This window comes from Hoplias malabaricus, chromosome 11 (assembly GCF_029633855.1).
Source record: "Hoplias malabaricus isolate fHopMal1 chromosome 11, fHopMal1.hap1, whole genome shotgun sequence".
NCBI lineage: Eukaryota > Metazoa > Chordata > Actinopteri > Characiformes > Erythrinidae > Hoplias > Hoplias malabaricus.
The window spans coordinates 25,848,669-25,865,387 of record NC_089810.1 but is presented as its reverse complement, the minus strand read 5'-3'; the positions used below and the strand labels follow the sequence as shown (position 1 = coordinate 25,865,387).

At 38.7% G+C, this 16,719-nt stretch overlaps 1 long non-coding RNA gene across 2 annotated transcripts; it reads right to left on the bottom strand.

Annotated features, from left to right (window-relative positions):
• Positions 1–11,058: 11,058 nt before the first annotated feature.
• On the bottom strand, positions 11,059–16,719 carry LOC136710022 (uncharacterized). Of its 2 annotated transcripts, XR_010804557.1 has the most exons (6): positions 15,874–16,719; positions 15,072–15,161; positions 14,138–14,238; positions 13,786–13,967; positions 13,110–13,267; positions 11,059–12,488 (listed from the first exon to the last, which is right to left on the bottom strand). It is a non-coding gene; the product is annotated as an uncharacterized lncRNA (long non-coding RNA). The 2 variants fall into 2 exon arrangements; XR_010804556.1 differs by having other exon boundaries at positions 15,072–16,719.

Here is a 16,719-nt window from a genome sequence, read left to right as displayed (position 1 = left end):
GAGCTGTAGTGTGATGTTATGTGTTTCTATTGAATTGTATATTATTTCTAATCTTCGATATTCATTCATTCATTCATTATCTGTAACCACTTATCCAATTCAGGGTCGCAGTGGGTGCACATTGGGCACAAGGTGTGAATACACCCTGGAGGGGCCGCCAGTCCTTCACAGGGCAACACAGACACATTCACTCACACCTACGGACACTTTTGAGTCACCAATCCACCTACCAACGTGTGTTTTTGGACTGTGGGAGGAATCCGGAGCACCCGGAGGAAACCCACGCGGACACGGGGAGAATACACCAACTCCTCACAGACAGTCACCCGAAGCGGGAATCGAACCCACAACCTCCAGGCCCCTGGAACTATGTGACTGCGATACTACCTGCTGCGCCACCGTGCCGCCCTAATCTTCGATATTGATAAACCATTATACAAGTGATATTAAAAATTGTAACAACTGTTTATTATGATGACTTATAGACTGATGAAATGTAATCTGTGTAAGTGTATTGAAATCTCAGATGTTTTTGTTTTTTCTCGATGTTAGGGCCAAGGGGTTTGTCAAGTAGGGACAGGTTCATTGGAAGGTCCGATGGGGCGACCAGCCTGAATTTGGACATTGGTTTGATTTTATTTTCTGAGATTTCTATACACATTTACTTAAGTCAACTCCCTACACATATAGAGTAAATTTAATTGGACTGGAGTACAGTATGTGATTGCCTAGGGCAGAGGGATTTTGAGGGAATTTTTCCTGTCTAAAATGTTTGAAGGATATTCAAAGAATAATGGCTGCCTGGCAGGTTTTTTCGCTCTCACTCTCCATGAAATGTTGCTATATCATAATGCAAGTAATGTTAAAATTGTGTGTAGAGATGCTCCAATCCTCAATCCCTGAGGACCAATCAGGCCTTCAAGGCGGGTTTCCTGAAACCTGGTTTAAAAACTAGTGGCACAGAAACTTATCCCTCTCTTAGGCTTGCTTGCTCTCTAGCACTTCAGTCCAGGCAGAGCAAACCCAGAACAGAGAAAGAAAATGTAGAGAGAAGGAAAGAGAAGGGGTGTAATGAAGGAGAAATTTTTATTCACCCAAGGGTGAATCTGCTTCCAGTTAGGAAGCTCAGCTAAGAGAGCCCAGAAATTCCAACAGAAGTTTTATCTTTGTTTCTATTAGTAATATTAGATAGCTATAGTTTAATCCAGCAAAGCTCAATGCCATGCCCAGAGCACGAAAGAGGCCTCAGGCCTCTGAACCCGCAAAGCAGTGTGACAACAGTTCCAGAATCATGACGGAAAAGGCCACATGTACCCTCAGAATGATCACCTTCTGAGGCAGTGTCTCTGAACAAAGGCCCAGGAGAGACATGCATGGATGTGTCTCTCACAAGGAAGCAGGTCAGCAACGAAGGGCAATCCCCACATTCATTATCTGTAACCACTTATCCAGTTCAGGGTCGCGGTGGGTCCAGAGCCTACCTGGAATCATTAGGCGCAAGGCGGGAACACACCCAGGAATGGGCACCAGTCCTTCCAAGGCAGAATACCCACATGCACCCTTAAAATGCCACCAGCTCAGACGGAGTCCAAGATGGAGACAAGACGTGTTCAAGTCTGTTTCATTGACCAAAAGCCCAAATGGAAGAAGAGGTGCAATGCTACAAGTCCAGTGTCTGCGAGAAGCTCCAGAAAGCCAGTGATGTCAAGTGGTTAATTTGATTTCATAGCTCATAGCATAGATGGCGCTGAATGATTTGCTGGGACAAACTATAGTCTCTTTAGAATTTAGGGTAGTTGTCATAGAAAAATTCCTTCATATATTAAAACCTCCTATCAATCCAGGCCTTTTTTTTCCATTTTCCATCGGAAATTACATATCCAAATCTAGAGGCTATCTGCTCAGGCAGTGAATAAACTAGAGGCATTATCATGATTTATTTTTACAGAAAACCCTTCAAATTTGTAAAAGAAACCATTTAGAGATCCTGAAATATATATGAAGTGGTCAACAGGTTATGAAAACCACAAAAAAACGTAGGCGCTTGTTTTATTTTTGAAAAAAAAAAAATCTTAGTGACTATAAACTGAAGAGTTCATGAGTCCCATTACTTTTGTCTTTTTAAACTTGTGTCTCCAGGGGTCTATTTTCACAGTGTAAAATTTTGAGTTACCTCATACTGATTTGAAGTTATTCAAGCTGGAGCAGACAGTGGACACATGGCCTCTCCAAGTGTCTCTTTAGGCCCCAAGCTCTCCATAAGGAAAATTATTACTTTTACAGCAAAAATACAGTATATATATCTTATCTAGTCCTAATGTCAACATATTACAGTGTTTTTCTTTACTTTCTATGAGAAATTAGTCTACTGTCACTCACCAAGTGGCCATTTACCCTAACCAAACAGTAAAAACCCTTAGGTATGGTGTGTTTTATTCTGATATACTGAGTTTATTTCTGATGTTTACACTTGTTTGTCACCAAGTACAGTGTCCCTTTAAATGTCTGACGTGTTGCGAGAGCTGCACTCTGATTGGCTGCAGAGCAAGGCAGCCTCCCCCCACCCCCTGCTGCATTTAAATGACCTCAGTGAGGGAAATAAAGAAATATAAGCTTTCAAAACATGTTTATTAACTTGATTATTGTTTGTGGAGCTTGTGGCTGCCAAACAGAACTGTTTGAGTCTCTCGCGGTGTCTGGGTCTGTCATATTTTAATTATATTTTGAAAATGTGTACTATTTTTTTGGAATTTTTTTCTGGCCAGTACTCTTGACACAAACATGAGGATTACTCATGAAGGGTTTGACGGAGAGACTCAAATTTAGTCTCATTTTGAACGGGACAGCCTAAGGTAAGCGCTGCTATGCTAACTTTGTTTGTGAGACGCTTGTGGGCTCGTCAGACTTCGAGACACCGCGGTTTTGTCATTAGTGAAGGAAGTTTGAAATATCTTATTCTCTCAGCTTTAATTCCTTAGTCCCCATTCTAGTGTATAATGGTTTATATCCTCTTAATCCTGAGAGTATGCCTGTTTGATTGGTGCATAATATGTATACATTGACTCAAATATGGCGCAGGGAAAAATATGAATATGTTTACCGTCAATAATATTTTTTCATAACATTCCTGGCAAGGTATATTTCAACCAAAGATACATATTTTTTAAATGGAAATATATATAAAATGGCAGAATCAATAAAAAGCATAGACTTAAAGCTTTAATTTCATACCTTGAGGGTCTAAATTGCAACTGTAATACTTGAGATATACTGACAGATATAAACATGAGTGTCTTTTAGCCCACCAGCGGGCGTTAGCGTGAGAAGAAACTACTCTCCCTCATACCACACATAACGCTGTACTCCATTTCATTATATGAACGTATAATCAATATACATTATTTAATATTACATTTAATAAACCAGTTGTGTGATAAAACCAGTCTGTGGTTATTTGTTTGTGTGCGCACCTTTCTTGTACGGAATTATTCCTTTTGGGTCAAATTCAATTTCAGAGCCAAGAACTTACAGTGGGTCAATCAGCATGATAATTAATTAATAATAATTAATTCTAGCTAATTCTACTATTTCATATGTAATGTTGATCAACATGATTACCTACCTGTCCAAACAGAAACTGGACAGGTGAAAACACTACATATTATTTAATGGCTCTCAACTGTGGGGCCTAATAAAATTAATTAAATAATTACTTTTTAATTAATTAATTAATAGTTCATTATCACAGCCTCCACTTCATTGTAAAGCAATAATGTTCTGCACTGATTACATTTCAAGGTGGATTGTATTCAATTCTGACACTAATTCAGCATTTAATTTTTAAAATGCATATCCTTGTGTATTGTTTTTCAGTAATAGGTCAAGCGATATATCTTGCACATTAGTGTGGAAAAGCAATGATGTGTTGATTGCGTTGTCCTACTGCAGTGATTGCTTTTCAACTTGGCACTAAATCCTCTCCATAGTTCCTGGTCATTTGTTTAATAAATTGTTTAATTATCCCAGCAATAATGTGTTGATTTCCTAAAGCAAATATGTGAAGGGCAGACTAACTATTTCACGTGTCAAACTCGTGGCCCTCCGTATGATTTGATGGGGCACGCAAGAGCTTAAAACATCTGATTGACTGCAATCTAGTGGCTTAATGCCTTCGCTTCACGGGTAACATAATCGGCATGAATTGTGGGAAATGGAGTGAGTTTTTCAACAAGTGGAATTAAGAAATAGGTACAAATACTGATTCCAAAATGTCCAAGAAAAGAAAAATTAATGCCAATGGAAGACGGTTTCAAGAGAGATGGGAAGGCGAATACATGTTTGTGCTTCAAGGAGAAAAACTGGTATGTCTTTTGTGTTATGAGGCAGTGGCTGTTGTCAAGGAGTACAATTTACGTCTGCACTTTGATACCAAACATGGAGCTAAGTATGCCAAAGTTAGCCTTCAAGAAAAGCAACAAATAGTACAAGAATTTAAAGGCAAACTGCAATCGCAGCAGAATATGTTCACAAGAGAGAGTTATGGCCCAAAAGGACGCAGCTGTGAAAGCTAGCTTTATTGTAGCTGAAGAAATCACTCGTGCATGTTTTTCAGGGTGTGCATTTTTGAAGCAGTGTATACTGAAGGTCATAACTTGTGTTTGATGAAATTTTTCTTTATTCACTTGGATAGTTTGAACGTTGAATGATGGAGTAATATGAGTTTCTTAATCTGACAACCTAACAGGATTTATGTTAACAGAGCAACAAGCAAACATTTTTATATCTACGCAAATATTTATAAGTTAAATAAGTAATAAATTCAGAGTTATTTAACATTAAGGAGTACTTACATTTATTCTACATTTGGTTATATTTAGACGGTCTTATGGTTACATCTGGCCCTTTGACTGCAACCATTATGCTGATGTGGCCCTCTGTGAAAATGAGTTTGACACCCCTGAACTATATATACACAAAATCTGGTTCTAATTCGCATCCCCAGCACTCTCAAAGTGAAGTTGCTGCCATGGATTTTATGATTCCATGATTGCTGAGCCAGTCCTTTCTATACAGGTCTAAATTATTTTGCAATGTTTTTGAACATCTGGATACAAATCCAGCCATATATAAAAAAGAGGAAGTGCAGTGGCACAACAGGTAGGATCGCTGTCATACAGCTCATGTGACTGTCTGTGAGGAGTCTGTGAGCCGGGGTTCTCAGGCTTCCTACCACAGTCCAAAAACACGTTAGTAGATGGATTGGCTGTCCCCTGGAGGGGGCACTAGTTCTTCGCAGGCAGTAGCGGTATTAACATGGAAAGGCATCGGCATCTTACGTTCGCGTGACACTGGCACATGCCAGTAACATCGGCACCTTACGTACGGGTGACAGTGGCATCTTTTTTTTTTTTTGGTGACAGTGGCATGTGCCAATGGCATTGATTTTTTTGGGTGACAGTGGCATGTGCCAATGGCATCGAAATTTTTTTTTTTTTGACAGTGGCATATGCCTCTGTTTTGCGCAAATGCTGATGACGTTGACATCCGTTTTATGACACTGGCATATACCCCACTTCATTGTTGAACATCTGCCAGTAGACTAAGTTTAGCTAGCATTTGGATGTTTAAACTAGCTATATATTTAACTAGCACACGTATGCTACTAGCATGTAAACGGACCAAACAAGTGACATGCTACAAACATAGCATCCCTTATTCGCACACAGTCCACTGTCACTGTGTTCATGGACAATTAAACTAAAAGTTCTTCACAGTTAGGGGTATACGACGCTCCTCAAAACCACCACTTTTGAGATGTCGACATACCACAATGCTGCCGTGCGATAACATGAGAGGCAGTAATATATATATATATATATGTGTGTGTGTGTGTGTGTGGGTGTCTATATAGAGTGAAAATCTAATATGACAGTGTATTAAATGAAACATTACTTTTTTTAATTTTCGAATTTAAATTGAGGTAGCAACCCTGCTAGGCCTAATCAGAAATTTGAACACTGGCATCACCTAGGGGCCTAAGGTCTTTCTCAAGAAGAACGAGAAAACAATATGGGGACATTGCATGGTAGGTGTGTTGTACAATTACGTATTAAATGAGTACAAATAGTGGTGTTGCTACCATTATTATTTATATTATTTTATACAGGTAATGTTAAATTCCGTATAGTATCATGTTCACTGGTTATCAGTAATATATGGGAAATACATTTTATACTGCTAATATACAATAAAATGCTGTATAGGAATGCTATTAAAAGTGGCAGAGGGCTATACTATATGGTTTAGTGTGCCTGCGTTCTGGTGCTGCAAGTCTCTGACATGTTAACATTAATACCTTAATGCTGTATTTATTTTGCTTTTTAGGACACACATTTAAAACACTTGATGGTCTGTTTCATGACATCCAGGCTCACAGTACTTGTCCATTCTGTAGAAAGTGTGATGAGTGCACCCAGGACCACATCTCTAAAAACATCTCAAGTATTCTGTTTTTTTTAAAGATGCTAGCAATAGTAAGCAGTCTGTTTCTAATCTGAATTTCTATGTTAATAATGGTATATTTATTTTGGTAAATGCTGAGGAAATACTAATGGTCAAAATGTTCCTTTGTGATCAGTGTGATTGTCTTATTATTGAGATTAAAAACTTGATGATGAAAAATGATGTGCTGTTTATGATCTGTTGTTTTTCTAGACTTTTGATGACTTGTACAGCTAAACTAACTGTCCAGTAGTAATTACATAATGTTGAATATTTTTCTGTCAGATCTTTTCACAGTGCCATGTTTTTGTGGACAAGTTACAGACTTAAAAAGAAGTCATTAAATAAACACATGAGCTTTATTGTAAAGGAGAAAAAGGGAACTGGACTAACAAGTCTACTTTAATATATAATATTTATTACATATTGGTGTTGGTAAAATAGTACATGATGGTATTCTGCAGCATATTACTGACACAGCTGCCATCCTAAAATGAAAACTCAAGATAAAGCCAAGTTAATACCAAGTTGTAATGTTATACAGAAAATACCACATTTCATATTGTAAGCCAGCTAGCAAAATTGTATCGGCCCACACTCGGGCCGAATCACGCACGCCGGAACAAAAACACTCAGCCCGATGCTGGCACGCGGAGTCGGCATTGTCTCGGCCTTGATGTACGGCCGTAGAGTGGGCAAATAGTTCTGGCCCGAGTTTGGGAAACTCTCGGCCCAGACTCGGCCGAGTGTTGTGGCTGAGGCGTGGCTCAAATGACTCGGCCCTAGTCCGGCAAGCCATAACTAAATCGCGATAACTGGACCACGGCCGAGTTTGAGCCAGAAGCACGCCATTAGTGCCAGACTCGGCCCAGATCTGGCTCATTATCGGTTTTAATAGTTTATTTCTATACGCCGCACGCACACACACATCCCCTCCCTTCCCTTCCCTCAGAAAAGGGTACAATCAGGTTTATGGTGAAATTATTGCTTTATTAAATAACTTACACTCTCAGAAAATAAGAAAAAGGTTCATTATTGGTCACTAAAAGGTACAAGTGTTTAAAAGTCCAGTTTTGTTACTTAAAGTTTAAAGTGTTACTTACAGTTTTGTTACTGGTGGATAAAGTGGACCAGCTAGAAGTGCGCATCCGGAGCTTATTATTGTCAAGGGATAAACAGCGAGATTCCGTGTTAGCAACTCCAGGTGCCTTAGGGAGAGTTAGCACCCCCACGACTCCGGCGTTAGAGCCCTCACAGCGGGGTGAATGGGTGACGTCTCGGCGTCATAGCCGGAAAGCTAAGGCTGATGCTAATGCTGAGGCCAAAGCTAGCTCACCGGAACACCACGCTCCTCCGATTTGCGTGTCTTGGATGTCCAAGTGGTGTTCCAAAAATCAAGTGGGCTTTATAGACAATTGGTTACGTTTCGAGGGCAAGCCTGGTCTTATAGGTAGGGATGGTATCCACCCCACGCGGGAGGGTGCTGCCTTACTTTCTTGCAGCATAGCACATAGTCTTTTAGTTAGTCAGCAGAGTAGTGTAGACAGCTGCTGACAATCCAGAGCCGGGACGAGGCCGCAGACAGACAGGCTAAACCGACCGTCTGCGAACTGTCTTGAGGCGTCACCCAGGGTCAACTGTATTGAGACTGTGTCTTTCCCCCGAACTAAATGTAAAAGTAGAAAAACAAAATCAGCCTGTTTCAGCAACCTAATCAATATTAAATCATACACAACACCTAGCAGCAACACCTCAGAACTAAAATTTGGGTTACTCAACATAAGATCACTAAACTCAAAAGCAGTCATCGTAAATGATATTATAAATGATCATGAATTCAATGTTTTCTGTCTCACGGAAACGTGGGTTAGACCAAATGAATATTCAGCACTAAATGAAGCCACCCCCCTAGGCTATAATTATGCACATAGCCCAAGATTATCAGGCAAAGGAGGCGGAGTATGTGTAATTTACCAAAATACCCTAGAAATTAGTCTTAAACAGTGTGACACCTTCTCTTCTTTTGAGGTTCTCTCCACTATTATTACAAATCCGGTCACAAAAAAGGACGCATTTTTATTATGCAACATTTACAGACCACCAGGGCCTTACTTAGAATTTCTGAAAGAATTGTAGCGATTTTGCTACAAACCTAGCGGTGTGCAATCATAAAGTTTTAATTGTAGGAGATTTCAATATCCATTTTGAGAAGGAAAGTGACCCACTAAAAAAGGCATTTTCCTCAATCTTAGACTCTATTGGTATTACTCAAAATGTAACAGGGCCTACACACTACTGCAGTCACACTTTAGACTTAGTTCTGACACTAGGTCTTAACATTGACAAAATTAATATCTTACCGCAATCCTCAGCAATCTCCGACCATTACTTAATTTCATATGAGCTACGTCTTAGCCATAATATATGTAAGAACACTCGTTATTCTACAAGGCGTATAATAAAACCATCTACCGCCCTACAATTTATAGAAAACTTCCCAGAACTATCAACCCCAGTTCCAACTCCATCAGACCCAATGGACCTAGATGTACTAACTGATTACCTAGAAAATACCTGTCGATCTACTTTAGAAAAGGTAGCACCACTTAAACATAAAAGTATAAGACAGAAAAAGCTCGCACCATGGTATAATGATAAGACCTGTACTTTAAAACAAACATTACTACAACTACAGCGGAAATGGCGATCAACCAAGCTTGAAGTGTTCCATTCTGCCTGGAAGGACAGCCTTATAGAGTATAGAAATGCCCTCACTAAAGCATATCTGGCCTCGCTGATCTCCAATAATAAAAATAATTCTAGAGTACTGTTTAGTGTGTTTTCCAGAACTACAAAAAAGCAAGCAGGTTCCGAAAAACTAATTCCAGCAACTCTCACCAGTAAAGATTTCATGGACTTTTTAAATAATTTTTTAAATTGAGAATATTAGACAACAAACTCAAGCCACAGGATTAAATCCATCCTGGCTGCCACCCGATGTAAATGATATAAAATATAATGTAACTGTAAAAGAAAGACTTGAAACCTTTTACCCACTCCCACAATTAGAACTAGAGATTATCACTTCTGCAAACTGTACAACTTGCACACTTGATGCAATTCCCACAAAATTGCTCAAAGAAGTACTACCAGCTATTATCGATCCTTTTTTAACTATAGTAAACTCATCCCTTAGCCTGGGCCATGTACCCAAAGCTTTTAAACTAGCAGTTATTAAACCTATGATCAAGAAACCAAATATTGATGCTAGTACACTGTCTAATTACAGGCCAATTTCAAATTTGCCATTTCTGTCCAAGATCTTAGAAAAAGCCGAGGCCCAACAACTTAGTTCATATCTACATAAGAATCATATATATGAAAAATTCCAATCTGGATTCAGGCAACATCATAGCACAGAGACAGCTCTAGTCAAGATAACAAATGATCTTCTTCTTGCCTCTGATCAAGACCACATATCCCTGTTGGTGCTTCTTGACCTAAGCGCAGCCTTCAATACAATAGACCACAATATTCTCCTAGAAAGGTTAGAAAACATGGTTGGAATCACAGGGACAGTCCTATTATGGTTCAAATCTTACTTAATGGAACGTTACCAATTCGCAAAAGAAAACAATCTAAATTCAAATTATTCTAAAGTAAGATTTGGAATTCCACAAGGCTCTATTTTAGGACCATTGTTGTTTACATTATACATGTTACCGCTAGGCACAGTTATAAGAAACCATGACATTAACTTTCACTGTTACGCAGACGACACGCAATTGTATATTTCAGCCAAGCCCGATGACAAACACAGGTTAAAGAAAATAGAGGACTGTGTAAAAGACGTGAAAGGCTGGATGTTGCGTAACTTCCTCCTTCTAAACAACAACAAAACACAGGTCCTGCTTTTGGGTCCAAAAGTGGCAAGAAATAAATTATCAGATTTAATTTTAAATCTCGCTGACTTTCCAGTTAAACCTGGTTCAGCAGCAAAAAATCTTGGTGTCATAATTGACCCAGATTTATCATTTGATCAACACATAGGCAGTATCACTAGGACAGCTTTTTTACATCTTCGCAATATTGCTAAGATTAGAAATGTCTTATCCCTTCACGATGCAGAAACATTAGTACATGCCTTTATTACTTCAAGGCTTGACTACTATAACGCACTACTGTCAGGATGCACCAGCAGCAATTTAAGAAAACTTCAACTAGTTCAAAATGCTGCAGCCAGGGTCCTCACTAAAACTAGAAAATTTGAATATATTAGCCCAGTTCTATCATCACTTCTTTGGCTGCCTGTTAAATTCCGCATTGACTACAAAATTTTGTTATTAACATGTAAAGCTCTACATGGGCTTGCTCCTGAATACCTTCAAGATACAATCTCCTATTATGAGCCTCCACGTTCACTCAGATCACAGACTACTGGATTTTTAATTGTTCCCAGAATTCAGAAGGCCTCAGCTGGGGGAAGAGCCTTTTCTTATAAAGCCCCCAAACTCTGGAATGATCTTCCAGAAAATGTTCGGGACTCAGACACAGTCGCAATCTTCAAATGTAGGCTAAAAACTAATTTGTTTAGTTTATCATTTGGTAGCTAATGCTCCCCCATAGATAAAGGTGGCAGATCCGGGGGGGTGCATGGACACAGGGAATTATAGTAAACCGAGACGCTGGTGCTGTCGTCCCGCCGCTTCTCGCGATCACTCAGGTTTGTTGACGGTGGAGCGGAGGGATGCCAGTGTTTCAGGATGCTCCCGTGTCTGTGTGTCCTTCTGGTTCTCTCCTTTTAGTTAAAGCTGTCATAGTCAGATCTGCTGGAGTCATTAGCCACACTCTGGAAATTTTCATATTTTCTACTTTACAAACACAAAACAGTTCAATACTAATTCCATCCCTTTACATCTTTCCGAGTAAACAACTGCCCACCTGTCTGTCTGGACACTGATGGATGACTGTCGAGATCCTCCTCCACGCTTCAGATCAGCTGCCCATGCTCCTGCAACCACCAAGTGCCTTGAAGCTGCCCCTACACTGAAGTTCTCACGGACTACTAACTATTATCAGCAGTAGATTGACCAGAGGAGGATGGGTCACCCCTTGTGAGCCTTGGTTCCTCCCAAGGTTTCTTGCCACTGTCGCTCCTGGCTTGCTCACTTGAGGGTTTTACATTTTGTTTTTACATTTCATGTCAAATCTTGTCTTACTGGAATTCTGTGAAGCCGCTTTGTGACAACATCAGTTGTGAAATGCGCTATATAAATAAATTTGATTTGATTTGATTTAAAGGTACATTTCATTCTCTTCTCCGGTGGGAGACACGTTTGTAGTATTTCATTATGGAAATGTCATATAACAAAAAACATAATAAAAGTCCTGGAGATGAAACAGGGTGTATGAAATCAACACATTTTAAAATCTACAATTATAATATAATCATGTTCCCTAATTAAATGTACAAATATGTACAATTGAGGGTACCACCACAATGACAACATATGAAAACCTTTAAACAATGGAAACATACAGCAATTGCAATGTATAAAAATAGTACATAAAATCAATACATAGAAAATATATTTGTAACTGGCATTGAAATTTGAATTTGGCAGTGTCATGATTTCCTAAATCCAATTAACATTCAAATACTGTTTAAAAAAAAACACCAATTGATTTTACACCCCAAGAACTGCCATTTTCAGACTTTTCTTTAAAAATATACTATGCTAAGGCCATATAACAAAAGTACACATTTGACACTTATTCATGGCACACATCAGTTTGATCAACAGTTTGCAAGCCTCTGCTGTGTTGTCACGCTTTGTCAATACCTCACTGCCCTCAACAATGATGGAAATATCAGCCATATCCTCATCTCTGGCAGCCTGGAGAACAGGGATCTTCAGGACGTGCAGTGTAGTGAAAGAACACTCAAGTGTAGTCACCTCAGTTGTACTCCTTGTTGAATTCCAGCTCTATAATTAAACATATAGAGATTGTTCTGTACTCTTCAATATATTTTCTATAAAAATATTGAATGAAAAACTAAACTGCTTATGCATACAGATTCATTAACTACAGAACTTCAAATGTAAAAGATTATCAGGTTATAGTACAAACAATTATGCTACAACTGATGCTAAAGATCTCATCTAAATAAATTAAATTAACCTCCTATCCGCTTTTTTCCCTGCCCACCTGCATTATTCACTGCCCCACTTGTTTTCTTACTGCAGTCCATCTTTACGTAATTACATATAGAAAATGAATTAGTTCATGTTCATAGTTAATTTTGAAAAATGTAACTAACTTCACATGCTTTTGTTTATTTTTTTTCTCTCAGTAAATAGGCTTCTACCGTTTTCAATATAACCGATGTCTAAAAGAGGAAAAAAATGGCAATCATTTAAAAAAAAAAAAGAGTTAGAAATACTGTACAATAATTTTGAATGCAATAAATTTGAATGCAAAATTGAATAATTCTACAACTATACAGCCTTCACATTATGACCTGTAGTCTATTTAGCCTTCAATCCCTATGCCACAATCATGTTGAAATGCAGTAGCAACAAATGTGCTTAAAATAAGCAACAAACCTTTTCATCTAGATTATCAAGAATGGCCTGGACATCTCCTCCAAAGGCTGCCAACTCTAGTCCTGTACAGTTTAAGGAGTTTGGGCACATGTGTCCAGTGCACCATGCAACTGACTCTTCAGGTTGATGGCAGTTATTCTACGAAACTCACTGCATATCTAGAGAGAGAGAGAAGAGTAAACAATAGAGAATACAGATTATCAGTCATTATGTACAGAGCCTGTACATTTCTAGACAAACACTGGTTCAGTTGATAATAGTTAAGCAGGGATCCAGACTAAAACCATCCCATCATCGCAAGGCCAAAAAAATAGCCCTCTTTTGGGACGCTTTCATGACAAGTGTTGTGTGCGATAAAACTTGTTGCCTTTAAATAACATTACTGTGGTTGGACAATGCTGTACGCTTCTTGGTTAATAAGTAAATAAGTAAAAAAAAAAAAAAAAAAAAAAAAAAAAAAAAAAAAGTAAATAAATAAATAATCCAAACAGTTGATGACTTCGCATTATAAGAGTTTTGGAACTGTTTGGGGGAAAAAAGTATCATTTTAGACAAGTAAACTAGATTTGTTCACACTAGGTTTTGCAGTGTGAAACAATCCTACAAAAACTATAAAAAGAAAAATATACTGAAATGGGCCAGAGTCACAAGTACAGCAAACAAACACACTACTCACCTGACTCTCCAAGAACAGTGCTGGCCATCATTCTCGAACCAGACCAACCAACAGTTCCTGCTTAACAACCTCCTTCCGCCGTAAAAAAAAAAAATGTTCACTCCAACTCATGTTTGGACCCTTTTTATACATCTCAGCCCTCATTGCCTTTCTCTCTTCATCCAAGGAATCCTCACTCAGCCCTGCAGGGTTATATTGCAAACATCTTTGTAATCACAAAGCTCACATTTGAAGGTAGAACTTTGGTGACATGTAGATACTTTACTATGACATTTTGAAAGATGACATCTCAAGGAACCAGCTGTTTTAAAGGAACACACACAATTGGAGTGAAAACAGGGCCAGCGTGTACCATGGAATCCGTGGCGTACTCTGTGGTGCTTCAACCGAACATCCGGGTCTTGGCTTGTGAAAGAGCAGATTTTCCACTTCATCTAATGTATCCCTTTTTCCCTTCAAAATGATAACAATATTAGTGTTAGTATTGTCATTGTACACAAGTATAGTTTGTAAATGCAATTACCGAACCATAAACGATGTAACGTTATTTAATGTGTTTGTAATTTATTTACACACACACACACATATATATATATATTTTACATTTAGCTAAATGTTTTGATAAACAGACATTGCTAGGTATAGTGTTAGATATAGTACTAGTGCTGTTAAGACACCTACGAATTTTTTAAAAGCAAAACAAAAAACAAATAGGTCTGAACACTATTTAAGCCTATTCCTAATGTGGAAAAGTAATGAGAAATGTTTTTACCAAACTGATTCATGTCTGTGCATCTGTTGAACCGATTCAGACAATACCGCTATTTTTGTATCTTTTACGGCTTAATCTTGTAATAACATCCTGCTGCCTTCATATAAATGATATCAGACTAAAGGAGCGTTGTTGTAGACAGCTTCCTGAATTTTCCGTTCTACCTTAAACAGCTCAGCAAACACTGAGGAGGCTCAATATAACGTTACCTACTCCAGTATATAAGGTGGAACAGAAAAAAGCCAGCCAACAAGATGCCAACTAAACATTTTCAAAATAGAACTTAAAAGAAATCGCTCAGGCGTGTTACACAGCCTGTTTGAGTCTGTTACACTGGGCATTTGATTAAATGAAACAAACGGCTCATAATCAAACTTTCCATGGCTACCGTCCAGGTGGTAAAGTTAGCTAATATAACAATGCCACGGCAATTTCCCCTCACATATTCATGGCTTTAAGATAGTGTTAAAACTAGAAACGTAACTTTAAAATGCTTTGTGAACTAGTTATTTACCTCAATCTTGAACTTCTCCAAACTGGGAGCCAAAACAAAGAGAAGTCAACCGTCCTTCGCGCGTCTTCCCGAACCTCCCACTGAGCATGCCTAGAACAGAACATGCACAGGTTTATCTTGATCAGTAACTTTTCCAAACAAATTTTCTCAACACATTTTTTTATGTTGTGCCTACAGGTTGATCAGAACAATACATTTCGAGTTAGATGAACTATCACACAATTGAGTTCTATTCCCAACACACTATTTCAAGTATAATCAACTAAATTTTAAGATTTTTTACAGTGCATTAATCACTAGCCCAAAATCACTGCTACTGCCTAATAAAGGATTTGTGTACGTGGAATTATATATTTAAAACATTACATTACACCAAAAACCAACCCTGAGATTGAGAATGTATTTTAACCTACTTAGCTAGTACCGTAATGTATTTAAGCAGTTTTATTTCTTATTTTATTTCTTATACTGAGGTATGCGGTTCTGTGTGACACAAAAACCCACACAAATGCTCACATTGTCTTGTAAAATACACCATCAAACCACATAATTACTCAAATTAAAATAACTCATGTATGAGCGACTGTCATGTCATTTCAATGTTTTATATGTCAGAGGAAAAAAAAGAGCTAGCTAAACCGGTTAGCTATAAAGTTTGTCATTTAAAAAAAAACGGTTCAATATTAGGTATGTAACGTATAGCAGTTTATAAAATAACATACGTAACATTAACGATGTTAACTACATTTGGGCGATACCAAAATATTTATGTATCCGAAAATATAAGGTTAAATTGAAATACTTATGGGATGAAGCTATTCCCTGAGGCCGGTGAGAGCTGCTCGCGCGCAAAAAAGAAAAGAGCGCGAATCTTCATCGTCTTCTTTTGTGTTTTTACAGCGGTTCGCTTCTGCCACCTTCCGTTTTCTCATTCAGAGTTCATTCATTTTAAAGCTGTCGTCTTCAAAACTTTAAATAAAAATTTCCTCTCTTCTGCACGGCACCGTCTCCTTATTAACCCTATTTATCATAATCATTTCTGTCGTTCATGTCCCAGTCATTACATCAATATTCTAAAATATTACAATATTAACAGAGCTTACCTATAACTGTATGGCATTTAACAAGTTAACATAATTATTATTTTATTTAACATTTATTACATCGTTTTCCAGACAGCTACCAGTATTTTCTTTTATTTTTAGATGTGGGCCACATACGATTAATACGCAGTATTTAATAAAATGCTCTGATCAGTGTAGTGTGCTAACTGCAATGGAAATCGCATCGCCAGCCCACAGTGCCAACGTGCAGCCGCAAATGGGCCATTTGCAGCGTGCCGCATTCACGGCGAGCCTCAGCTAGCCGATAGTGCCAACGTGCAGCCGGAACTGGGCCAGATGCAGCGTGCCGCATTCACGCCGAGCCTCAGCTAGCCGACAGTGCCAACGGGCAGCCGGACTTGGGCCAGATACAGGGTACCGCATTCACGCCGAGACGGCAGCCAGCCGACAATGCCAACGTGCAGCCAGAATTGGGCCAGACGCGGCGTGCCGCATTCACGCCGAGACGGCAGCCAGCCGACAGTGCCGAGCCTGAGCCGAATCACCGCGGTCACGCCATCTGCACTTCGCGAAAACGCAGTCAC